This window comes from Kogia breviceps, chromosome 5 (assembly GCF_026419965.1).
Source record: "Kogia breviceps isolate mKogBre1 chromosome 5, mKogBre1 haplotype 1, whole genome shotgun sequence".
In the NCBI taxonomy this organism is placed as follows: Eukaryota; Metazoa; Chordata; class Mammalia; order Artiodactyla; family Physeteridae; genus Kogia; species Kogia breviceps.
This window is the reverse complement of record NC_081314.1, coordinates 69,746,607-69,773,535: the sequence shown is the minus strand read 5'-3', so window position 1 is coordinate 69,773,535 and position 26,929 is coordinate 69,746,607. Positions and strand designations below refer to the sequence as shown.

Below are 26,929 nucleotides of genomic sequence, written 5' to 3'. Positions count from 1 at the left end.
GACCTCAACGTACTTGCCGCAGAGCCCAACAGTTTGCAGACAAGCGTACCCCAGCATAGTCGGCTACCATCATTAGCATTAATGGAGCCTCACCGAGAGTCACTAGTAACAGAAATCTATCTCTGCCACAATCACCAAAAGAAGCCTTGAGGAAGGTCATGGTGGTCTACATTAATAAAGGTTAGGGATGATTGCAAATGTGAATATTAGGATCTTCCATCCCTGTGTTACGCTCTGTATATAGCTTCGCTCTCTGTCACCAGGCAGGGTAACCAGTCCCTAAGTTTCCTCATCAAGAGAAGCAAAACTTCCTATTATTCCAATAAGCCAAAATTATACATACATATTAAGTTTTAACTTGTGAGTCACACAGAGCTAGGTTTGAAGTCCACCTCCACTGCTTACTGGCTCTGTCACCTAGGGCAACTTAGCTGAATTCTTGGGCCTCAGTTTATTCGTCTGTACACAGGGATAGTGTTACCTCTATCATAGGATTGCGGGGAGAGTTAAATGAGAAAAGAAACACCCAGCACACAATCAGTGTTCGAGGCGGCAGCTATTATCATGGATCTTAGAAACAGAAGTATCCTGGGCAATCATTCAGTAGGGTTCCTTCAGCTTTTAGCAGGGTCTTATTGACTGCTCTTAGTCTAGAAGAAAGCTTATGCTGAGTTTTATCATCAAGGTTGAGGTTGGAAACAGGAGATCAATGGGCCAGGGTAGGGGTCAAGCCTTTCTCCAGGCTCTCATGGGACAACATTCCCTGACCATGAACTGTAATGTATGTGCTCATAGGATGGGCCTTGAGAACTTAAAAACAAAGACAAGAAGACCTGGGAATACTGGGAAGAGATAGAAAGACATCTGCCCGCCAGCAGTCCCTGAGAAACATGAAGCGCTCAGTACCCTGATGGCAGGTCTAGAGGCTCAGAAGCTATGGAGGAGGCCAGTGCAGGTTGCCCAGGACACAACACAGGAAGCTACGGCCCCAAAATATATACATGCTTTGGCCTCTGCTTTCCCTCCCAGAGTTGGGATCATTTCTGACTTTGCATAGCTCCTAAACTCAACCTCCGCTGGAACCTTCACACACACAAAAGTCCTCCCCAGCGCATGCGTGCAGAGGGCAGACACACACCTGGCCCCGGGTCCTTAAAGCACACCCGCTATGTGGTATCACAGATTGCTTGAACTGGAGCAACAGGGATCTCTGAAGGCAGCTCATTACATCTGCAGATAGTTCTGAGTTTATCGTTTTAGAATGTAGATTCACTGATCCAGAATCTACTTCCCTTGACTTCTACCTTTAAGATCTAGTTCCAAGACTAATGAATTTTTAAAAGATGAAAGTCTTTGCATGCTATTTTTTCAATCAATTCATGTCATAACACTCACAGCTCATATTTATTGTGGGCCAGCGGTGAGTCACACCTTACAGGCAGGAAAGTACCATATAGTGTTTCCTGAACTTGCCAGATCTTCATATCATCCTGGGTGCCTATTATATCCACTGCTCCCCAGGCCCCACCCAGGCTGAATCAGAGAGCCCCAGGTGACTAAGATCAGGCAAATTGGAGACTGGCGGCCTAGTGGATCAGGTGTGACCAACCTGGGTCCACTACCTGATTCCATCATTTACTCACTATGTGACCTTGGGCAAGTTATTTAGCCTCTCTGAACTTCAGTCCTGTATGTGCGACTTCAGAATGATTAACAGCACCTACCTTTAGGGTATTCAGAGGAATAAATGCCATAAACCACTTGGCACAAACCCTGTCAATAGTGTCATCATCACTGATCCTATTGACTCCATAGCAACCCCATTATTTTTGCTGAGTGCTACAAAATTTGCAGTTAAAACGGGTGAGACAAGGATTTATACTCAGATCTGACCATCTCTAAAGTCTAAATGCCTACACCCAGCAGCAGCAGGGGAAGGAGGAGTTAAATGGGCAAGAGGCCCAGTGGCACAGAATGACCAGGTCCTGGCTCCAAATTCACCCTCGGGCTCGGCTCGATTGCATCCTCAGGAGCCACCATCAGGCAGGAGCTCTGGCCTGCAAGACGCTGCCGGCACCACAGTAAGGAAAGAAAGGCTGCCCTGGACTTCCTCCCACCTCTGCTTCTCCGCTATGTGCCACCCGCTTCACCTTCCTTGTGGGACCATTCAGGATGCCCACTTTTTCTCCAGGTCTGTACCCAGCTCTCCTGGGAGGCAGACTGGGGACAGAGTTGAAGAGGCTGGCCTGGGGAGCCGGGCAGGCCGTGCTTCGCTCCTCAACTGTGAGGCATGGCGTTATTGCTTCATTCCTCTGGGACCCTCTCTCTCTGCAATGGGGTCCATTTGCAGGAATGCTCGCAGCACACTGCCTAGCTCACCTGTCAATCAGTTAATAGCACCACAGCCTTAGCCTATCCCTTCTCGTTCTCTAAAGTCCCATGACCTTGCATTTCAGTTAAAGTGGAGCCACCTGTGACTCATACTTAAACAGTTTAATTAACGAGCCCTTATTCATTTGGCCATACAAATATGCCCCAAGTACAGGTGACATAGAAATAAATAGGGTCCAGTTTCTACTCCTGAGGCCTTAGAGAAAGGGGAAGACCCATAAACTGATAGGTGGAAAGATCAAGTAACACATTAAGAATTAAGAGCTGGGGTGGTGCCAACTCTGCTAGAGGAAGTCAGAAAAGGTAAAGTTCATCCTGGGTTTTGAAGGATGAATAAGAACGTACCAGGCAGAAAAAGTTATGCCCAACAGGAAAAAAAAAAAAAAAAAAAAAAAAAACACAGTGCAAAGGCTCAGTCATGAAAGTGGGCCTGTTGTACTTAAGGAATGGTGAGAAGCTGTGAAGGGTGAGGGTATGAGAGCTTCAGGGAGGGGAAATGGGGTTCAACAGGATTATCTGCTCCAGACATAAGTGTATCTAGTCCCAGTTTATCCTGGAAAAAAACTAGGACTGATGGAGGTTTTCTAAGCAAGCAAGTGATATTGTTAGATTATTTTCTCTAAACTCCGAGTTGAGCCCCTTGCACTAAAAAGGAGCTTTGATGGGGCATGAAGAGGAGCCATTTCAGTTGACAGAGGAGAAGGTGCCAGAGACCATTTCTCCTCAGCCCTGGGCTGGCCTGCAGCCTCACCATCTACCCCACCAAACGCTGACCCAACTAATACTAAACTCTAGTCAGGTCTCCACTGGAATACAAGCTCCAGAAGATCTTTATAGGGCGATGGGAAGCCACAAAGATGAGAGAGGAGCTGGGACCAACTATAGGGATAAACCAGAGGAGGTCAGGGAAATATTTTATGTCTGCTGGCTCACGATGTCCTAAAAGGAACATGAGCTTTTTAGCCCGGATGGAACAGGGTTCGAATCCCATCTCTACTCCTTACCACCTGCATGACCTTGTGTAATTCATTTGACATCTCAGAGGAGGTTTTCTCATCCATTACATGGAGATAACAAGATTTGTTCTGAGGATTAAAACTACATCACTTATTTCAAGTGGCCAGCATATCATCCACTGTAAGATGGATCTCTAAATATTACTTAACTGATTGTAATATTTAATATTACTTAGCTGATTTTAAATCAGCTCATTTTTGTCTTATGGGGGAGGAGGACATCAGACTAAAAGACCTTCAAAACACCGCGGGTCCCACTGAAGCAGAATGGAATCAGCCCCATGAGACACTCTCTAAGCAGTTACGAATTCCTAGGTGAGACCCTGATCCATCTCTTCCAAGTTTCTCTCTGCCCTTGGTGGCTGTTTGCAGTTTCTGTAGGATAGGATCACATCTCCCACCAGAGCCCCTGGGCCCAGGAGAGCTTGGGGCCTTGCGGCCTACGGCTTTTCAGAGGGCTCACATGACAACCTGACAGGGCACAGCCATTCCCAGCCAAGGCATTAATAATACAGGGCTTTTTCCACAAACTCTGGCAAACAGTCTAAAGTGAGAAGTGAAAACAGTGAGTCCAAACTCTCACTGAGGCTGAGAGCAGAGGAGGCCAAAATAACTTGCCTTATCAGGGCTAAGTCATGGGATTGCGTCAGAGCTCTTTACACGGGTGGTGGCCAAAGGAAATGGTTGGTGATAAAAGCTAAGCAATGTAGGGTAAACCGTGTTCCTTGCAGAATAAACTGCCTATGTCACCTATGAGTGATTTCAGTGGAATCTTTCAGTGACCCAGAGGCACAGAGAAAGGAGTCCGTGAGACATGGCTGAGGAATGAGTTCGGCCACGGAGAGTATCTCAACAACAGCCCCAAACACGGCAGCCACCACAGGCAGCCCAGAGACCCCGAGGCAGGGGACCTCAAGAAGCGCAGGTCAACCCCTGCACAAACAGGGGGACAAGTAGAGTAAGTTTCAGCAGGATTTTTGTCTCCTTTGTACCATATCAGCACCAAACTAGTGCCTGGCCTCAAGGCATTCAGTTGTATAACTAAAGAGATATGTGGTGGAGAAAGAACACGGGCTCTGGGTCCGACAGCACCAGTTAGTAACCATGCAAATCTAAGCCAGCCCTTGTCCTCTCTGAGCCTCAGTCTTCTCATCAGAAAAATGGGACAATGACAAGTACTTTGAAAGTTCTTATAAGAATAAAATAATGAATGGAAAAGCCCTTACAAGAATGCTTGGTAGGCAGCAGGCACTCTAGAAACAGACTACTCAGAATTAGCCCTCAGTCCTCCAATATAGATGAGTCCTTGAATATCATCTGTTGCCAATTCTCATAATTGGAAGAGGGAGGAGGAGATTAGGAGGAACAATGAAAAGAGAAGGTAAATCAACTGAAGGTGATAAATCAAAGGAAAGTAAAGAAGACCCCTAAGGTCACCCCTCCCTGTGTAACCTTGGACAAAGTCACGTACTTCTCTGGGTCTCAGAATTCTCTGGTAAGATGGGGGGCTAGACTTAATCAGTGTTCTTCACATTGTGCTCCAGGAAGCCTAGAGAGTCTGTGGAGACACTGAGGGGCTGTCTTGGGGTGGGGAGAAAGCAGACAGGCAGGCCCCCAGGCAGCTTCAGGAAGCTTCCTATGGAAGGTGTTCTTCTGAAGAAACAGTTCCACACCTGGTCCTTAACTTTTTGAAAGCTAATGCTTTCTCCAAAGTCACCGGCTTCCTCCCAACTACCGGTTCTCTCCAGGAACTTAGTCCAGGACCCTCACTCTCAGGGTTGTGCAAGCCGGGTTGGCACCCAGTGCCTCCTTAAATTTTGCACCCGAGGCACCTCACTCGCCTCACATGAGTACCTGAGTCCCCAGGCTGTCTTCAGTGCCCGTACTCACTCACCTTCGCATCTGGCACCTCCCTCCCTGGAAATCTCTCGCCACTACCTCCTATGGCGCTGCCTTCCAAAGGGACAGTGTTCCGCTTCTTTCTGGCTCCTCTCCTTCCTCCTGGGCAAGAGGAATGGGACAGAGAGAAAAGTAACGCTAGGCAAGGGGAAAGCATGATGTAGAGGGGGCTTTGGACCGGCTGAACCTGAGCGGTTGGTTGAAGTGCAAAAGGCAGCTAGGTAAGGCAGGTATGGAACCTGGGAGAAGGGGTTGGGACAGAGAGATTTTCTCCCCTACCTGGCAGGATCTTCTCTCCCACCTTCTTCCTTGCTGCCCTTCCCCTGCTCGCATCAGGTCCACGTCATCTAACATTAGGACGCTATCGATAGCCTCCTAACCCATGCCCACTTCCCGTCTCTCAGCTCACGCGAGATTACTCTCCCAAGCCCAGCTCTGAATAGTCACAGCCCTCCTCCAAAACTTAAAATAGCATCTTCCCTGTTTGCTCTACCAAGTCCAAATTCCTTAGTCTAGCATCCAAGCTTGCACTCCTGCCTTACCGCCACGCCTCCAAGCAACACCCCACTGCATGCAGAGGCACCCCTAAGCTGTAGGCCACCTGGTGAGCCACAACTCCATGACTTTCCCCGCACTCTTTTCCTCCTTCAACACCTCACTGCTCACCTCAAGTCCACCTGTCGAATCTTCACACTGCAAACAGCACACCCAATCCCCTCTCTTCCCAGATCCTGCATCCAGGCTTGCCAAAGCCTACAGCAGTTTGCAGATGTTGGAGAGTACACTTCCCTCCTTCTGCTTGGCCAATAATTTCAGTACAATAGCAGGTATTGCAAAAGCAAGGCCCTTGCCGCATCAATTATGAGCCACAAGGTAGAAAATAATTACCTGCCCTGCAGCGGCCACAAGTAAACTGTAAGCTGCAGGTAGGTTACATTTAACAATGTATCTTTAATAGGAAGCTTGTCAGCCGCAGGGAAGCTGCCAGTCTCCACTTGTTTCTCTCTTTATTGCCTTTTGCCCCTAGCCCAGCTGTGGGCTCCAGCAGGCTCTCAGTAAATACTAATTGAATTAATTAATGAGATCCTCCTGCTGGGAGCACAGAACTAATTCCATAAAAAAATAGTTACGGAGCTATTGCCATGAAAAATAATCCCTTGCCTTTTCCATTTGAAGATGACCCAACCAATGATGGAAATGTTCTAAAACTGGATTTTGGTAATTGTTGCACAGCCCAGTAAATTTACTAAAAATCACTGAATTTACACTTAAAGCAAGTTAATTTCATGGAATATAAATTATACCTCAATAAAGATGGTTTTTTAAAACTCTGTTTGATGAATAACTCTACCACAGTGGCTCACTGTGTAATAAGTTGACTGAGTCATGAGCACATTCAAAAACAAAGAAACAACAAAAAAGGATGACCCAGCCCTGTAAGGTGTGGCCCTGAGCTTAGTCTTGGTCCCCATGGGATCAGCAGCAGCTGTGAATGGTTGGGGATGGGTAACCTCACGGAATAGTCTGGGTTGTTGGGGGTGAGAGCACTGGGATGGCCGGGCATCAGGTCAGCCTACAGTCAGGATGCAGCTTAAAGTGAGCTGATACTATAGAATGTTCCATGTAGGCCTCTGCAGTAGATCAAGGCTAATGAATCAGACTCCAAGCCAGAATCCCTTCCCCGAGGACGCATCCTCTGATCTCAGACTGGTTCACTCACACAGCACCAGAGAATTTCCTTTACAGAAATCCCACAGTTCATGAGTTTACACTCAGATGTGTTATTATTAAATTCATATTTGTCTCTCTCTGTAGACCACATGCTGCGTGAGGTCAAGGACTGTAGCTCTGGTGCTCACAGTGCCTAGTACAGAAGCAAGCACACAGTAGGAGCTCATTCTTAAAGTTGATTGGATGCTAAATGAGTGAATGGACACTCATCTTTGACTGAAGTGGAACAAGGGATACAGACACCCCATTTTCTTTCAGTGCAGCACAGCAGTACAGCTAGGCGTTCATGATTGTTAAGGGCCCCTGTAGAGGAGAGGGAACCAGTGTTCTCTAGGGGGGTAACTCACTACACCACCCCTACTTAGCCCTCCCAATCTATCCACTAGGGATTGTTACTGCCCTGTTTACAGGTGAGGAAACTGAGGCTCTGCACCTGGAACCCAGATCTGTCAGGTTGTTGTGGGAATTAAATGAGTAAATATACATAAAGCACTTAGTACCTGGTACATCGTAAGTGCTATATAATTCTCAGCTACCATTATTATTTTCCCCAGCACATTAAATCTGCCTCTCCATCTGTAAGTGAAAAGAAGAGAAGATCGCAAGCACAGGGAGGGCCTGAGGCCATGGCAGCTTCCCTTGGCACCTCAGACCTCCAAACACTGAGAAAAGTCATCCTGGGTCAGCTCCAGAGGTTCCTTCAGCTCAGCTGCCAGTAAGTACAGATGCTGGCACACCGGCACCAGGGAGGGAAAGGGTGGAGCAGAACTTTACCCATAGCCCGGTAAAAAATCAACACTTACAGGCTGTTTGCTCATCTATGGGAAACAAACAAACAAAAAAACCTCCCCTGGAAAAATACTCAGCTCGATAAAATATCACTTTCCTGGAGCCACCCAGGACAATGAAGAAAGATCCTGTAGCCGGGTGACTGGATCAGAAAACAAGGGAAGCCAGACTTCCAGGGCAGCTCCAGAAATGGTGGGAGGGGGCTATCAGCACTAGGTCCTTTTGCTTCTCACACTTAAAAAGTACAGGCTGGGGGGCTTCCCCGGTGGCGCAGTGGTTGAGAGTCCGCCTGCCGATGCAGGGGACACGAGTTCGTGCCCTGGTCCGGGAGGATCCCACATGCCGCGGAGCGGCTGGGCCCGTGAGCCATGGCCACTGAGCCTGCACGTCCGGAGCCTATGTCCCGCAACGGGAGAGGCCACAACAGGGCGAGGCCCGTGTACCGCAAAAAAAAACAAAACAACAACAACAAAAAGTACAGGCTAGGGTCTAGATTCATACAGCCGACCTGACCTGAGAGCAGAAAGGGTAAGAGTCACACAACTAGCCACTAGAGAAATGAAAATGAAGACCACAATGAGCTACTACTGCACACCTATTAGAACAGCTAGAATTAAAATAGGACACACCCCAAATGCTGATGAGGAGATGGAAAAAGTGGATCTTTCCTACTTTGCTGGTGGGAACAGAAAACCATACAGTCACTCTAGAAAACAATTTGGCAGTTTCTTAAAAAATGAAAAATACACTTGCCATACAACTCAGCAATTGCACTCCTGAGCATTTATCCTGGAAAAAATACAGAAAACATGTTTTGGCTGCTGTTTTTTTGGAAAAATTAAATTTATATGGGCTTCCTTGGTGGCACAGTAACTGGGACTCCACCAGCCAATGCAGAGGACACGGGTTTGAGCCCTGGTCCGGGAGGATCCCACATGCCGCGGATCAACTGGGCCCCGTGCACCGCAACTTCTGGGCCTGTGCTCGAACCCGCGAGCTACAGCTGCTGAGGCCCGCGCGCCTAGAGCGCGTGCTCCACAACAAGAGAGGCCACCGTGGTGAGAGGCCCACACTCTGCCTCAAGGAGTGGCCCCTGCTTGCTGCAGCTGGAGAGGGCCTGCGCACAGCAACAAAGACCCAACACAGCCAAAAATAAATAGATAAAATAAATAAATTTATTTTTAAAAATCAATTCAAAAATTAAGTTTATGTTCACATAAAAACCTGTACACAATTGTTCATAGCAGCTTTATTTGTTATAGTCAAAAACTAGAAACAACTAAAATGTTCTTCATTAGGTCAATAGTGAAACTGTGATACATCCATACAATGGAATACCACTCATCAGTAAAAAAGAGCAAATTATTGGTACACTCAACAATCCGGATGGACCTGAAGTGCATTATGATGAGTGAAAACAAGCCAGTCTCAGAAGGTTGCATATCATATGACTCTATTTACAGAACACTCTCAAAATGACAAAATTATAGGGATGAGAAAAGGGAGAAAGGGCCGGGCCAGTGTGATGATGAATGGGTAGCATGAGAGAGACCTTTGTGTGGAGGAATAGTTCTGTACCTTGATTGCCGTGGTGGCTCCACTAATCTAAACATGTGAGAAAATGACACAGAGCTCTACACACAGTTGTACTAACCTCAGATTCCTAGTTTTGATATCGTACTATAATTGTATAAGATGAAACCAGTGGAGGAAACTAAATGAAGGATACACCAGACCTCTCTGTACTATCTTCGCACCTCCCCCTGAATCTATAATTGTTTCCAAATTAATAAAAATAAATAATAAACGAGGTGCACAGCCAGTAAGAGGGCATCTGGGATTCCAGCCCACATCCTTCTACTCCAAAAATCCCAGGGCTCCAATCAAATGACTTACAGTTTGGTATGCACCATGACATTCTGTATCTCTGTGCCTTTGCACATACAAACTTGTACCTAGACTGCCCTTCCCCTGCCTAGCTAACTTATAATTTCCTTTAAGACCCAAGTCACATATCTTTGCATCCTGGAAGCTTCCCTGACTTCCCATCTAAGATTACTGATCTTCCTTTGTACTTCCTGAGCACAGTACTAGTCAACTGAATTGTAATTCTTAGTTTATGTGTTACTGTCTCCCACCACGTGGAAGCCACAGAACTGGAAAATATATTTGCAATGTATTGCAAATAAAAAAAACTTGTCTGTAGAATATATAAAGAACTCTTACAATCTAATCATAAGAAGACAATCAAATTTTTTTTTTTTTTTTTTTTTTTTTCGGTACGCAGGCCTCTCACTGTTGTGGCCTCTCCTATTGCGGAGCACAGGCTGCGGATGTGCAGGCTCAGCGGTCATGGCTCACGGGCCCAGCCGCTCCGCGGCACGTGGGATCTTCCCGGACCGGGGCACGAACCCGCGTCCCCTGCATCAGCAGGCAGACTCTCAACCACGGCACCACCAGGGAAGCCCAATCCAATTTTTTTAAATGAACAAAAGATCTGAACAGACATTTCATCAAAGGAGATATGCAGATGCCAAATAAGCACACGACAAGACGCCCAACATCGTTAATCTTCAGAGAGATGCAAATAAAACCATGAGCTATCACTAGCCACCCATTAGAATAACTAAAATTAAAAAGACTGACCACACCAAGTGTTGACAAGGAAGTGGAGCACCCGAAGCTCTCGTATGCTGCTGGTGGAAGTATAAACTAGTACAACTGCTCTAGAAAAAAGCTTGGCAGCTTCTTAAGAAGCTAAACATACGTCTACCATATGACCCAGCCATTCTACTCCTAGGTATTCACCCAAAAAGAATGCATATGCCCCCACAAAAGATTTTTCACAAATGTTTATAGTGACTTTTTTTCAAACCGAACAACTTTTTATTGAAGTATAGTTGATTTACAATGTTGTATTAGATTCAGGTGTACAGCAAAGTGATTCAGTTATATGTATATGTATATATATATATATGTATATTGTTTTTTCACATTCTTTTCCATTATAGGTTATTACAAGATATTGAATATAGTTCCCTGTGCCATACAGTAGGTCCTTGTTGTTTATCTATTTTATATATAGTAGTGTGTATCTGCTAATCCCACACTCCTAATTTATCCCTCCCCACGCACTTTCCCCTTTGGTAACCATAAGTTTGTTTTCTATGCCTGTGAGTCTATTTCTGTTTTGTAAATAAGTTCATTTGTATCATTTTTTTGGATTCCACATGTAAGTGATATCAAATGATATTTATCTTTCTCTGCCTGACTTATTTCACTTAGCATGATAATCTCTAGGTCCATCCATGTTGCTGCAAATATATATATAGGCTTTATGGGCTTTATTTTAACAGCCAAAAATTGGGAACAACCCCAAACTCTGTCAACAGATAAACAGATAAACAAATCTTGGTATTTCCATATGGTGGGACACTATTCAGCAATAAAGGAATGAACTACTGATACACAAACACGGATGAATATCAAAATAATTATGCTGAGTGTAAGAAAAGCATATGCTGTATTGTGCTATTTATGTAAAGTTCTAGAAAATGCAAACCAATCTATAGCGATAAAGCAGATTAGTGGTTGCCTAGGGATGGGAGGCAGGACATGGAGAGGGGCAGAAGGGAGGGATTAGGTGAAGGAAGAAACTTGAGGGGTTAATGGTTATGCTCATTAACCTGACTTGTGCGGAGAACTTCAGAAGTGTATACATATGTCGAAACTCACCAAATTGTACAATTTAAATATATGCAGGTTTTTGTCTCTCAATTATACCTTAATAGAGCTGCATGGAAAAAAAATGGGTATCATTTAATAAGCATCTACTTTATGGGAAGAACATTATAAAAATAATTTTTAATCTTCACTCAAAGTAGGTATTATTCAGCCCATTTTACATATGAGGAAACTGAGTCAGAAAGGTGAGGTAGTCATGCAGCTACGGTCAAGGCAGGCTCAAACCCAGATCAAACGTCTTCAAAGCTGGGGCTCTCTTCTCTGCATTGTGATGCCTTCCCACAATAGTGACTTTCCAGCGTGAAGACCCCTGTCCTAAGCAAGGCCTCAAGGAGGAATCTGAAAGAATCACTGGGATGCCAGGGGATCTCCGGCATCACTGAGATGACACCCTCTCCCTTCTGGGTTGCCACTGCCAAATTCCTCTAACAGTCAAGCCCAGCCCATTACAGGTACTGGGCCAGACAGGCTAAGGCAGAGAGGGGGCTGTACCTCCTCCCCAAAACATTCTTCCCTCTGCAACCAGAGTGGTTTGGTGTGACAGACCCTGACCAGACATTCAGAACAGACTCCAGCTCCACTTGTGTCACAGACAAGGCCCTTTCCCTTTCTGGGCCCCTCTCCCTCAGATATAAGACGCGAAGGCCAACCAACTAGCTCTCCAAGGAACTCTTTCAGCCCTAATTCATATTCTGATAGCCCTGCTGAAGTGAGCTTTTCCTCCTTCTGAAGCTGATCCTGTGCTGCAGACGAAAAGGATTCTAGATTATCTACAAAACTGTACCCTCAGCTCCCCCATAGACCCCAGCTCCACAGACAAACATACCCAGTCCACTTAGCACCTACCCAAATCACTCTCTCAGACACTCCACCTCCTCCCCTCGCCCCAACCCCTCTGCAAGGACCTTCCATAGACCCTGACCCACCCTTTGCTGCTTCGTTCCCAGTTTTCAGGGTTCTGGGAACCCTGGGACACACAGAGCAATTTGAGACATAATTTCTCCCTTTCGAATTCTTGCAGGAAAGATTGGAGCTGCGTGGTTACTGGCTAAGGTATGTCATATACAGTCTTGATGTGGGCAGCTCCTCCCCTGTCCTTTGTCACACTCATGTGCCCAAGGCTGGGCCAGAATCTCTTGCCCAAACAGGCCAGGATATTTGTCTGGGTACACAGTAGGCTTGCAGTAAATATCTATAAAACTGAATTAAATCCCTCTTGCCAGAGGAATAATCTCTTGCTTAAGCATGGAGGAAAACCAAACAGATCTAACTCGGCACATTCCCCTGCATAGAGCACTGAGAGTACAAAGGCCAAGAAGGCCCCTGCTTCTCACTGTCTGAGAGGCCTGGGGCCAGGAGCATTCCTCCTCACTGCCTGGAGCATCCCATGAATGAGGGGACTACGCTTCAGCACTCTACGGATGCTCCCTCACTCTGATGCTATGTTACTGCACTGGGAACAGCCATTGGGGTTTGAAAGGAACAGTGGAGCTTTATGAAAAGCTTCATAGCACTTTGAGCTGCAGCTGTTCCCATAGCCTCAGAGATGAAACGATGTTCCCCAAGGGAAAGGAGGCTGGGGGAACAAGTACTGGGGGGCAAGTACTTACTGTCAAGAACACTCACGAACTTTGAGAAGCTGCAGAGAGCACAGACAGGCTTAGTTTACATCTCTGTTACTTTTGAATTGTGAAATCTTGGGCAAGTAAGTCTCTTTTACCTCTGAGACTCAGTTTCTACATCTGCCACATGGGGATAGAAATACCCATCTTGTTAGGTCATTGCAGAATTAGAGACCAGAGCACAAGCACAGATCCTGGAGATCTGTCAACACCCTTGAGATCAATCAACACCCTTCTCTACCCTTGCTCGTGTATATATACTTTAAAGGTCCTCAGATAACATCTTCTCAACTGGTTTCACTGACCTAGAAAGCCAAGCCTCTGATGAGGAAGAGGACTTAACTCCAAGTGCACTGGAGGGGCACGTCATGAAGTGCACTAGGGCTGGGGCAGCAGACACAGGGGAGGGGCTGAGGAGGGGGACACAGGGCTGGCACCTGGAGAACACCCACATGTCCCCTTGCCAGGCACACGCAAAGGTTCAGTGAACAAGTGGCCTCAGGAGCAGTGCCCATCTCACCAGCCCATGTCCCTCCCTCCCCTGGAGCACATACCTTCAACCTCAGGCACCGAAAACCATGGCTGTGTGAACTGGCTTCTTAAAATGAAAGTGTGGCACCAGGTGGCCCCTATAGTCCTTTCCACTTTTGTAATTTTACAAACTACACTTCTACACAGTACACTGGTGCTTAACTGATGCCCTGCCTTCTCCCCATCCCCTCTTTCAAGATACTTAAAGGAGGTTGGGAGAAGGAGCCAGAAGGTTCAGAAAGCAGAGGGAGAGGGCAGAGGCTGGGGCTCCATTATGCTAATTTAATTAGTGCTAATCTGCTGACAGCAGGGCCTTGAAGAAAGAGGCTTTTGTTTAAAATTCACATTTGGCAGGAAGTGCCCCTGCTCCTCTAACCCCGCCCCCCGCCCCCACCCCGACCCCATCAAAGCTCTGATTTCAGCCCTGGCTCTCATACCCAGCGGGGCCAGGGCTTCCTTTTCACGCTACTCTTGACTTCTTGATTTTTCCAGGAAGGAAATTTGCCCCATATGTCAGCTGGTAAATGGAGAGTTTTCATCTGCCCTTATGAAAGGGTGTCAGTAATTCACAGATTTCCCAAGAGGCTAGAGCCAAAAAGGGAAGTGCCAGCCAACTTTACTTCATCAATAAACAAAAGCCTTACAAATCAATTAAACCCCCTCCCTCCACTGGCAGGGAAATTCACAATATGAAAAACATTTCATTTTCACTGTCTTATGGGACCTTAACTTATGGGATAACAAGAACAGAACCTCAGTCTTATTCATTTATTCAACTAATGCTTATTGAGCACCTACTGTTCATAGAAGAGAAAGCAAGGGATGCACAGGTGAAGGTACTTGTCCCATGCCTCCCAGCATGTCCGGGGTAGAGCAAGCACTAGAACCAGAGGTGTGCTGGTAATCTGAATCTCCAAAACAAAAATGCCCTGGTTTGCAGCAAAGGCTAATTACTGTGGTATCAATTTTCCCACTATAGCCAATTTCAGGTCACCAACAATTTTTTTTAACATCTTTATTGGAGTATAATTGCTTTACATTGTTGTGTTAGTTGCTGCTGTATAACAAAGTGAATCAGCTATATGTATACATATATCTCCATATCTCCTCCCTTTTGTGGCTCCCTCCCACCCTCCTTTTCCCACCCTTCCAGGTGGTCACAAAGCACGGAGCTGATTTCCCTGTGCTGCTTCCCACTATCTATTTTACATTTGGTAGTGTATATATATCCATGCTGTTGTCTCACTTCATCCCAGCTTACCCTTCCCCCTCCCCGTGTCCTCAGATCCATTCTCTACATCTGGGTCGTTATGCCTGTCCTGCCCCTAGGTTCTTCAGAAGCTTTATTTATTTTTTTTTTTTTTAGAGTCCATATATATGTGTTAGCATACAGTATTTGTTTTTTGCTTTCTGACTTACTTCACTCTGTATAACAGACTCTAGGTCCATCCACCTCACTACAAGTAACTCAATTTTGTTTCTTTTACAGCTAAGTAATATTCCATTGTATATATGTGCCACATCTTCTTTATCCATTCATCTGTCAATGGACACTTAGGTTGCTTCCATGTCCTGGCTACTGTAAATAGTGCTGCAATGAACACTGAGGTACATGACTCTGAATTATGGTTTTCTCAGGGTATATGCTCAGTAGTGGGATTGCTGGGTCGTATGGTAGTTCTCTTTTTAGCTTTTTAGCAAACCTCCATACTGTTCTCCATAGTGGTTGTATCAATTTACATTCCCACCAACAGTGCAAGAGGGTTCCCTTTTCTCCACACCCTCTCCAGCATTTGTTGTTTGTAGATTTTCTGATGATGCCCATTCTAACTGGTGTGAGGTGATACCTCCTTGTAGCTCTGACTTACCTTTCTCTAATGATTAGTGATGTGGAGCATCCTTTCATGTGTTTGTTGGCAATCTGTATATCTTCTTTGGAGAAATGTCCATTTAGGTCTTCTGCCCATTTGGGGATTGGGTTGTTTGTTTTTCTGATATTGAGCTCCATGAGTACCTTGTATATTTTGGAGATTAATCCTTTGTCAGTTGCTTCATTTACAAATATTTTCTCCCATTCTGAGGGTTGTCTTTTCATCTTGTTTATGGTTTCCTTTGCTGTGCAAAAGCTTTTAAGTTTCATTAGGTCCCATTTGTTTATTTTTGTTTTCATTTCCATTTCTCTAGGAGGTGGTTCAAAAGGATCTTGCTGTGATTTATATCATAGCGTGTTCTGCCTATGTTTTCCTCTAAGAGTTTGATAGTGTCTGGCCTTACATTTAGGTCTTTAATCCATTTTGAGTTTATTTTTTATATGGTGTTAGGGAGTGTTCTAATCTTATTCTTTTATATGTAGCTGTCCAGTTTTCCCAGCACCACTTACGGAAAAGGCTGTCTTTTCTCCACTGCATATTCTTGCCTTCTTTATCAAAGATAATGTGACCATGTGTGCATGGGTTCATCTCTGGGCTTTCTATCCTGTTCCATTGATCTATATTTCTATTTTTGTGCCAGTACCATACTGTCTTGATCACTGTACCTTTGTAGTATATTCTGCAGTCAGGGAGCCAGATTCCTCCAGCTCCATTTTTCTTTCTCAAGAATGCTTTGGCTATTCGGGGTCTTTTGTGTTTCCACACAAATTGTAAAATGTTTTGTTCTAGTTCTGTGAAAAATGCCATTGGTAGTTTGATAGGGATTGCACTGAATGTGTCAATTGCTTTGGGTAGTATAGTCATTTTCACAATGTTTATTCTTCCAATCCAAGAGCATGGTATATCTCTCCATTTGTTTGTATTGTCTTTAATTTCTTTCATCAGTGTCTTATAGTTTTCTGCATACAGGTCTTTTGTCTCCTTAGGTAGGTTTATTCCTAGATATTTTATTCTTTATGTTGCAATGGTAAATGGGAGTGTTTCCTTAATTTCTCTTTCAGATTTTTCATCATTAGTGTATAGGAATGCAAGAGATTTCTGTGCATTAATTTTGTATCCTGCTACTTTGGCAAATTCATTGATTGGCTCGAGTAGTTTTCTGGTAGCATCCTTAGGATTCTCTATGTGAAGTATCATATCATCTGCAAACAGTGACAGTTTGACTTCTTCTTTTCCGATTTGAATTCCTTTTATTGCTTTTTCTTCTCTGATTGCTGCAGCTAAAACTTCCAAAACTATGTTGAATAGTAACAGTGAGAGTGGGCAACCTTGTCGTGTTCCTGATCTTAGAGGAAATGGTTTCAGTTTTTCACCATTGGGGCCAATGTTGGCTGTGGGTTTGTCATATATGGCCTTTATTATGTTGAGGGAGGTTCCCTCTATGCCTATTTTCTGGAGAGCTTTCATCATAAATGGGTGTTGAATTTTTTCAAAAGCTTTTTCTGCATCTATTGAGATTATCATATGGTTTTTCTCCTTCAGTTTGTTAATATGGTGTATCACATTGATTGATTTGCATAGATTGAAGAGTCCTTGCATTCCTGGGATAAACCCCACTTGATCATGGTGTATGATCCTTTTAATGTGCTGTTGGATTCTGTTTGTTAGTATTTTGTTGAGGATTTTTGCATCTGTGATCATCAGTGATGTTGGCCTGTAGTTTTCTTTTTTTGTGCCATCTTTGTCTGGTTTTGGTATCAGGGTGATGGTGGCCTTGTAGAATGAGTTTGGGAGTGTTCCTCCTGCTGTATTTTGGAAGAGTTTGAGAAGGATAGGTGTTAGCTCTTCTCTAAATGTGTGATAGAATTCGCCTATGAAGCCATTTGGTCCTGGGCTTTTGTTTGTTGGAAGACTTTTAACCACAGTTTCAATTTCAGTGCTTCTGATTGGTCTGTTTATATTTTCTATTTCTTCCTGGTTCAGTCTTGGGAGGTTGTGCTTTTCTAAGAATTTGTCCATTTCTTCCAGGTTGTCCATTTTATTGGCATATAGTTGCTTGTAGTAATCTCTCATGATACTTTGTATTTCTGCAGTGTCAGTTGTTACGTCTCCTTTTTCATTTCTAATTCTATTGATTTGAGTCTTCTCCCTTTTTTTCTTGATGAGTCTGGCTAATGGTTTATCAATTTTATTTATCTTCTCAAAGAACCAGCTTTTAGTTTTATTGATATTAGGTATTGTTTCCTTCATTTCTTTTTCATTTATTTCTGATCTGATCTTTATGATTTCTTTCCTTCTGCTAACTTTGGGAGTTTTTTTGTTCTTCTTTGTCTAATTGCTTTAGGTGTAAGGTTAGGTTGTTTTTTTGAGATGTTTCTTGAGGTAGGATTGTATTGCTGTAAACTTCCCTCTTACAACTGCTTTTGCTACATCCTATAGGTTTTGGGTCCTCATGTTTGCATTGTCATTTGTTTCTAGGTATTTTTGGATTTCCTCTTTAATTTCTTCAGTGATCTCTTGGTTATTTAGTAGTGTATTGTTTAGCCTACATATGTTTGTATCTTTTACATTTTTTTTCCTGTAATTGATATCTAGTCTCATACCATTGTGGTCAGAAAAGATACTTGATACAGTTTCAATTTTCTTAAATTTACCAAGGCTTAATGTGAGACCCAAGATATGATCTATCCTGGAGAATAGAGCACTTGAGAAGAAAGTGTATTCTGTTGTTTATGGATGGAATGTCCTATAAATATCAATGAAGTCCATCTTCTTTAATGTGTCATTTGAAGCTTGTCTCCTTATTTATCTTCATTTTGAATGATCTGTCCATTGGTGAAAGTGGGGTGTTAAAGTCCCCTACTGTTATTGTGCTACTGTCTTTTTCCCCTTTTATGGCTGTTAGCATTTGCCTTATGTATTGAGGTGCTCCTATGTTGGGTGCATAAATATTTACAATTGTTATATCTTCTTCTTGGATTGATCCCTTGATCATTATGTAGTGTCATTCTTTGTCTCTTATAATAGTCTTTATTTTAAAGTCTATTTTGTCTGATATGTGAATTGCTACTCCAGCTTTCTTTTGATTTCCATTTGCATGGAACATCTTTTTCCATCCCCTCACTTTCAGTCTGTATGTGTCCCTAGGTCTGAAGTGGGTCTCTTGTAGACAGCATATATATGGGCCTTGTTTTTGTATCCATTCAGCCAGTCTACGTCTTTTGGTTGGAGCACTTAATCCATTTACATTTAAGGTAATTATCGATATGTATGTTACTATTACCATTTTCTTAATTGTTTTGGGTTTGTTTTTGTAGGTCTTTCCTTCTCTTGTGTTTCCTGCCTAGAGAAGTTCCTTTCATATTTGTAAAGCTGGTTCAGTGGTGCTGAATTCTCTTAACTTTTGCTTGTCTGTAAAGGTTTTAATTTCTCCGTCAAATCTGAATGAGATCCTTGCTGGGTAGAGTAATCTTGGTTGTAGGTTTTTCCCTTTCATCACTTTAAATACGTCCTGCCACTCCCTTCTGGCCTGCAGAGTTTCTGCTGAAAGATCACCTGTTAACCTTATAGGGATTCCCTTGTATGTTATTTGTTGCTTTTCCCTTAGTGCTGTTAATATTTTTTTCCTTTGTAGTTAATTTTTGATAGTTTGATTAATATGTGTCTTGATGTGTTTCTCCTTGGATTTATCCTGTATGAGACTCTCTGTGCATCCTGAATTTGATTGACTATTTCCTTTCCCATGTTAGGGAAGTTTTCAACTATACTCTCTTCAAATATTTTCTCAGACCCTTTCTTTTTCTCTGCTTCTTCTGGAACCCCTATAATTAGAATGTTGGTGTGTTTAATGTTGTTCCAGAGCTCTCTGAGCCTGTTCTCAATTCTTTTAATTCTTTTTTCTTTATTCTGCTCTGCAGCAGTTATTTCCACTATTTTATCTTCCAGGTCACTTATCCGTTCTTCTGCCTCAGTTATTCTGCTATTGATTCCAACCAGAGAATTTTTAATTTCATTTATTGTGTTGTTCATCATTGTTTGTTTGCTCTTTAGTTTTTCTAGGTCCTTGTTAGACATATCTTGTATTTTCCCCATTCTATTTCCAAGATTTTGGATTTACTCTCCAAAATACTGTCATTACTCTGAATTCTTTTTCAGCTAGACTGCTTATTTTCTCTTCACTTGTTTGGTTTGGTGGGTTTTTACCTTGCTCCTTCATCTGCTGTGTATTTCTCTGTCTTCTCATTTTGTTTAACTTACTGTGCTTGTGGTCTCCTTTCCGCAGGATGCAGGTTTGTAGTTCCCGTTGGTTTTGGTGTCTGCCCCCAGTGGGTGAGGTTGATTCAGTGGGTTGTATAGGCTTCCTGGTGGAGGGGACTGGTGCCTGTGTTCTGGTGGATGGGGCTGGATGTTGTCTTTCTGGTGGGCAGGGCTGTGTCCAGTGGTGTGTTTTGGGGTGTCTGTGAACTTAGTATGATTTTGGGCAGCTTCTCTATTAATAAGTGGGGTTTTGTCCCTGTCTTACTAGTTGATTGGCATGTGTCCAGCACTGGGGCTTGCTGGCCATCAGGTGGAGCTGGGTCTTAGCGTTGAGATAGAGATCTCTGGGAGTGCTCTTGCTGATTGATATTACATGGGGCCGGGATATCTCTGGTGGTCCAATGTCCTGAACTCGGCTCACCCACATCAGAGGCTCAGGCCTGACACCAGGCTGGAGTACCAAGAACCTGTCAGCCACACGGCTCTTTTGGGAAGTCTGAGGTCTTCTGCCAGCGTTCAGTAGGTGTTCTGTAGGAGTTGTTCCATATGTTGATGTCGTTTTGATGTATTTGTGGGGAGGAAGGTGATCTCCACTTCTTACTCCTCTGCCATCTCTCTCTGGGCTTCTATATTCCCTCAGGGATGTGTCTCTGGAGGGTGTGTGTCACTTCTTCCATGAGTCCACTGTGGAGAAGCTTGAGGGCACCCAGCATCTGTTGAAGATGCAAAACCAGCACAGTGGCTGTGCCTTCTTCCAGGACATGCAAAAGCCATCCCAAGATGAACTGGGCAAAACCCTCGATGATAAGGAGCCTGCCATGGCCATGGAAAAGAACCTGAGCCAGGTCCTTGAATACCAGCATGCCCTGTATCCTCTATTTTATTTATTTATTTTTGGCTGTGTTGGGTCTTCGTTGCTGCGTGCAGGGTTTCTCTAGTTGCTGCAAGCTGAGGCTACTCTTCGTTGCAATGTGCGTGCTTCTCATTACGGTGGCTTCTCTTGCTGCAGAACATGGACTCTAGGCGCACAGGCTTCAATAGTTGTGGCATGAGGGCTCAGTAGTTGTGGCTCGCGGGCAATGGAGTGTAGGCTCAGTAGTTGTGACGCATGGGCTTAGTTGCTCCATGGCATGCGGGATCTTCCCGGACCAGGCATCAAACCCATCTCCCCTGAATTGGCAGGTGGATTCTTAACCACTGTGCCAACAGGGAAGTCCCTTAAAGTCATTTTTTAGTGAGCTTAATGGAATGTTTTCCAATAACCTCCCCACGTAATTTCTATCACTCTGTCTTCCTTGGGTAGGAGAGAGAGAAAGAGAGAGAGTGTGTGTGTGTGTGTTTCCTGAAAGTTTGACTTCCCTTGCCGAACACAGCAGCTGCACCAACGTTAAGCATTCCCCTGAATCTGGTGCAGTCTTACCTGGAGGATAAATTCATTCCCTTTTGAGTTCAAATTTCACCAGCAATTGAAAAAATACAACATCCTGTTAAGATTCCAAAAGACCTGCTCTGAAAAATCAAAACCTCTTCAGCCACCAAATGACCTTGCCTCTGATTGGGCTGAGATGGAAGCCGATGGTTTGAACCAGAAACAACTGCCCCTTCTTTCCTGAGCCTGAGAAGAAGAGGTTTTCACCACCCCACAACAGGAGGCATTCTGCCCTCTCTGTCCCCAAGCTCGGATTCGAGTGCTCTTACCTCAGCGCTGGGACAGAGGCCTTGCCCCAGGGCTTGGGCAGGTTCAAGTGGGCCAGTTCATTTCAGCTGTGGTCCAGGACTTCACTTCTTCTCTCTAAGCTGCTCTTTGCATATCTCTACACAATTCACTCTACTCTGCCTGCAGGAAGTTTAAAAAAAAAAAAAAAAAAAAAAGCCAAGTTGGCAGCTAAGCATCAGAGGCACATATGTCAATACACACAGGAGGGTAAACACCCTCACTCCTCCCACCCCTGGTCACTCCAGCCACTTCAGAACCCCTTCCAGAACTCCAGCCTCCTTCCCAGGGCTCAACCTGGCCATCTGTTCACCCAGACCTACCCCTTCTGGGGCTGAGCAATTTCAGAGTGAGCTGCAGATGAAGCAAAGCAAACTCTACTACAAGCACTTAATCCTTGTGCTACTTGCTATTATTGGTAAGAAAAGCAAGGGTAAGAAAGCAACAATTCTGGCCCTGAGTCTTGTGTTTATCTAAGGCTTGTGGACAACTGATGTCCATTAACAAATGCATCTAACTTGGTCTCCCTTTGACCTGTAGTATTTTGTTTATAATGTTACAAATGTGAATTCAATTCCAAATTTATTGGAGGAAGATTTTTAACTGAACCTAAATTTTCAACCTGTGTATTATTGTGGCTGGCTGGGTGGATAACACTTGTTTTTAAAGCAACTGTTGTTTTTCTTAGTGCCAAAGAAATGTATGTTTAATCTAAAAATTTTAGAAAATATAATTGTCAAAAGGAAAAAGTCACCCACTCTTCTCCACCCAAGATGACTACAGATAACACACCATTCCTGGTTTTTGGTTTTTGTTTTTTAACATTTATTTATTTATTTGGCTATGCTGGGCCTTAGCTGCAGCATGCAGGGATCTTCACTGCACATGCGGGGATCTAATTCCCTGACCAGGGATCAAACCCTGGCCCCCTGAATTGGGAGCACGGAGTCTTAGCCACTGGACCACCAGGGAAGTCCCCCCCTTCCTGGTTTTATTTTGTTATCCAGATTTTTTACAAAGATCCAATAAAGCTAGGCGTGGTCTAGTAGTCTTCTGCAGCATCATTTGATTAGCTGTAGTATATGCCCCCGTGCCCAAAGGCTGGACAATTAAGTCATCTTCAACTTTTTTTGCATATTACAAATAGTACTTAAAACTAAATCTTTGGGGGAAATCCATGGTTATTTCCTTAAGAATCAGTCTTAGAAATCAAATTTCAGGGTCAAAGAGTTTCCAAATTTCTCAGGCTTTTGAACAGTCTTGGCAGGCTATCTCCAGGACTGCTATACCATATAAACTCCCAGCAGTGGAAAACTCTGCCCATTCCTCTAATGCTCCTCTCCTCCAGTCCCTCCCTCACACAAATTCTTGCTCACCATGTGTAACGTTTCTAGTGGAAATGAGTTAGAGTTCTGGGAGTCTGAGTTTTCATACTTCATGCTCACACTCAGCTCAGCCCAAGGTTAAGACAAGATCTATGATGAGAAAATGAGCTCCCCTAATCAAATTTGGGGGGGCGGGGTGCATAAGTAAGAATTGGTAAAGAGGGAAAAAGTGAGAAATCCACTAAGGAAGAGAGAAGGAGTGGTAATATGCAAGGATGGTGTCCAGGAGAAAGAGACCCCAAGATGCTAAGAGAAACGAGAGCCATCCCGTGAGACCACAGATGCTAATGGGAACTGACATCAGATGAAACTAAAGGTGAAGTGAGCCATTTGACGGGTTGCAGATGTTAAGATTTCACAAAGATTCAGGGCAGAATAGAGCAAACAACAAAGGCATCAGGTGAGATGGAAAAATAAAAAGTCACTTGTGGCATCTGGGCACTTTGCTGCTATCTATAATTAATGCCAACAAAACACCAGGAGCCAGAGTCACTGTGGGGAAAGTGGGCCAGGCCAGGAAGAGGTCTCTACCTGCAAACACAGCTGAGCTGGTGGCCACCTGGGAGCCTGCCAGTAAAGAGCCTTCCCCAGGGAAGAGGAGCAAAGTGCCCCCAGGATGGGGAAACTACGGGGCTGGTGACCCACCTGCCTCGTTAACACAAAGCAGGTCCCCACTCTCCATCTCTCTCTAGCCAGCCTGTGCCTTTTGCTCTAGGCCAAACCTTCAGTGAGAAATGGATAATTCACCGAGTAATTTGTCTAAACAGCTGGCCACCCTCCCCCCACCACCACTCCACCCCATGTACTGTGCACTCCAGCCACAGCAATCTGCAGACTAATGAGGAAATGGAGGGTCCCATTAGGGTTTTTTAAATCCTTTGGAAGATGGCTTGTAGACCTCCAATATTACTCAAATAGGCAAGTCATTCTAGCTGCCTACCCTGCTGCTACCCCACCCACTCACACACTTGGGCTTCTGCTTATGGACAAAGGGTGGAATTCTGACCTAAAAGCAACTCAGTGTACAATGGAGAAAAGACAGTCTCTTCAGTAAGTGGTGTTGGGAAAGCTGGACAGACACACATAAATCAATGAAATTAGAACACTCCCTCACACCATACACAAAAATAAACTCAAAATGGCTTAAAGACTTAAATATAAGACATGACACCATAAAACTCCTAGAAGAGAACATAGGCAAAACATTCTCTGACATAAATGATAGCAATGTTTTCTTAGGTCAGTCTCCCAAGGCAATAGAAATAAAAGCAAAAATAAACAAATGGGACCTAATCAAACTTATAAGCTTTTGCACGCAAAGGCAACCATAAACAAAAGGAAAAGACAGCCTATGGACTGGGAGAAAATATTTGCAAACAATGTGACCAAAAAAGGCTTAATTTCCAGAATACATAAACAGCTCATACAACTCATAACAACAATAACAACAACAAAAAATAAAACCCAATCAAAAAATGGGCAGAAGACTTAAATAGACATTTCTCCAAAGAAGATATACAGATGGCCAACAAGTACATGAAAAGATGCTCAACATTGCTAATTATTAGAGAAATGCAAATCAAAACTACAATGAGGTGTCACCTCACACCGGTCAGAATGGCCATCATCAAAAAGTCTACAAATAATAAATACTGGAGAGGGTGTGGAGAAAAGGGAACCCTCTTGCACTGTTGGTGGGAATGTTACTGAGTCCAGGCTCATACTGCTCACCACACAACAGGCCAAAAAATCCCTAGATGAGTTGCTGGGGCAAGATAATGACTTTATTCGGAAAGCCAGCTAACTGAGAAGACGGTGGACTCGTGTCCCAAAGAACCATCTTGCCTAAGTTAGAATTCAGGCTTCTTTTATACTAAAAGGGGAGGGAATGAAGTCAAGCATTTCCTGGTCCCAGTCAGCCTCCAGAGGGGATGTGTTCATTTCTTCCTTCCTGCAGTCATTCACAGGTGGGCTTGGTCAGGTAGTTTCCTGTGAGTTAACAAAGGTCTTTTAGTTTAGCTCATTACCTGGGAGGCAGGGTTCCCAGAGATGAGCCATTATGTATAATTTAAGTTTACAGGCAACATCCCTTTAGTGATTAACTTGTAATAGAATACAAAGGTTCTTCCCTATTACAGGAATGTAAATTGGTGCAGCCATTATGGAAAACAGTATGAAGCTTCCTTAAAAAACTAAAAATAGAGGTACCATATGATCCAGCAATCCCACCTCTGAGCATATACCCAGAGAAAACTCTAATTCAAAAAGATACACACACCCAGTGTTCATGGCAACACTATTTACAATAGCCAAGATATGGAAGTGACCTAAATGTTCATCGACAGATGAATGGATAAAGAGATGGTACATATATACAATGGAATATTACTCAGCCATTAAAAGAATGAAATAATGCCATTTGCAGCAACATGGATGGACCTAGAGATTATCATACTAAGTGAAGTCAGACAGAGAAAGACAAATATCAAGATATCACTTGTATGTAGAATCTGTAAAATGATACAAATGAACTTATTTACAATATATAAATAGACTCACAGACACAGAAAACAAACTTATGGTTAAAAGAGGAAAGAGGGGGTGAGGGAGGGAGGGATAAATTAGGAGTTTGGGATTAGCAGATACAAACTACTATATATAAAATAGATAAATAACAAGGTCCTACTGTATAGCATAGGGAACTATATTCAATATCCTCTAAGAAACCATAATGGAAAAGAATATGAAAAAGGATATACATATATATATACACATATAGATGAATCACTCTACTATACACCAGAAACTAATACAACATAAATCAACTATATGTCAATATAAATAAACAAACAAACAAAAGCAACTCACCCATAAATAAGGGAACTGGTGGTAGACCCAGTTCCCTTAAAGGAAAGGTAGTGGGCACAATGTGAGAAGCAAATGCCATGCACAAGATCAGGTGATGGGGTTGCGAGGCCCTGCAGAAGGAAAGGAAGCTGGTCTTACAAAGAGAACAGGGCAGAGGCCTGCAGTGAGACAAACAGGAAACCGTGCAGCCCAGAGAAGGCAGATGGTTAGGAACTTTCCAGTGGCTTCGAGGCTCGTCTGTACTTCCTATTTTTGTTCCTGTAAGCATTCCCTGAATCCCTTCAATAGACCTCTGAAGAGCTTGGTTTAGACCGGCCCAAGGGTCCCAGCTGCCTCTGACTCACTAAAAGCCGTTCGGGGCTGTGAGACCAGAGGGGCTCTCCCATGATCCAGTGCGTGGCTTTGTGATAGGGCGTTAGCCATCCATTGTGGCTGCTCAAAAGGCTTTTTTTTTTTTAACTTTCTTCCAAACATTGTGGCTGGGCTTTTGATAGATGAGGTAACGGGAAAGGACAGTTCTGGATTGCAAGTGTATCTTGTGCATTGCAGAAACATGAGAAATAAACAATAGCAGAGCTGTAGAAACTTCAGGTTTTTCTATTGTATTATAAGAATTTTCTCTTAAGTGGCTTATACCAACACTTCCTCTCACCCTACGAGTGTTACACATTTGATCCCAGGGTCTTCTTGCATCCCCCTTGTCCCTGAGCCCCCTATGGACTCATGTGCTTCCTTATAGTTTTAATACAGCACCCATTTAATGCAGGACACCACTTCTGCTCCCTGGCCTCCCTCCTACCCTGCAAGGGTCACTGCCTTGACATCAAGATGTAGTTTCACTACTCTCCCTCAGCCGAAGTTTCACCCACCTCCTTCCTCATACTCAGGGCCTGTTCTCTGCTTGATCTCTCCCTGCCATCACTCCTGCCCATACGGTCCTCACACTTTATAGTCCCTGGCAGCTTCTCAGCTAATCCCCTTCCTCCTCTGTGCTCAGTCAGACCCAGAAGCACCCAAACATGACTCGAAGGAAGAGAGCAGACACATGAGAGGCTGCCTTGTCCTCATGAACTCCCTCATGCCCCCAGCAAGCATTTCCTTCAGAGTTACA

General features: G+C 44.0%; 1 protein-coding gene across 16 annotated transcripts in view; it reads right to left on the bottom strand.

The window, feature by feature from the left end:
* Positions 1-26,929, bottom strand: part of ST6GAL1 (ST6 beta-galactoside alpha-2,6-sialyltransferase 1) — a 155,717-nt gene that overhangs the window by 106,414 nt on the left and 22,374 nt on the right. For 5 of the 16 annotated variants that reach the window (XM_067034194.1, XM_067034192.1, XM_067034202.1 and 2 more), the window contains 2 exons: positions 21,550-21,688; positions 5,302-5,408 (listed from right to left, as the gene is read on the bottom strand). The exons of 3 other annotated variants lie outside the window; for them this stretch is intronic. The gene's annotated coding sequence lies outside the window, so the exon portion shown is untranslated. Of the gene's footprint in view, positions 1-5,301; positions 5,409-21,549; positions 21,689-25,818; positions 25,929-26,929 lie in introns of all 16 variants that reach the window. 8 more of the 16 variants (XM_067034189.1, XM_067034188.1, XM_067034199.1 and 5 more) reach the window with 2 other exon arrangements.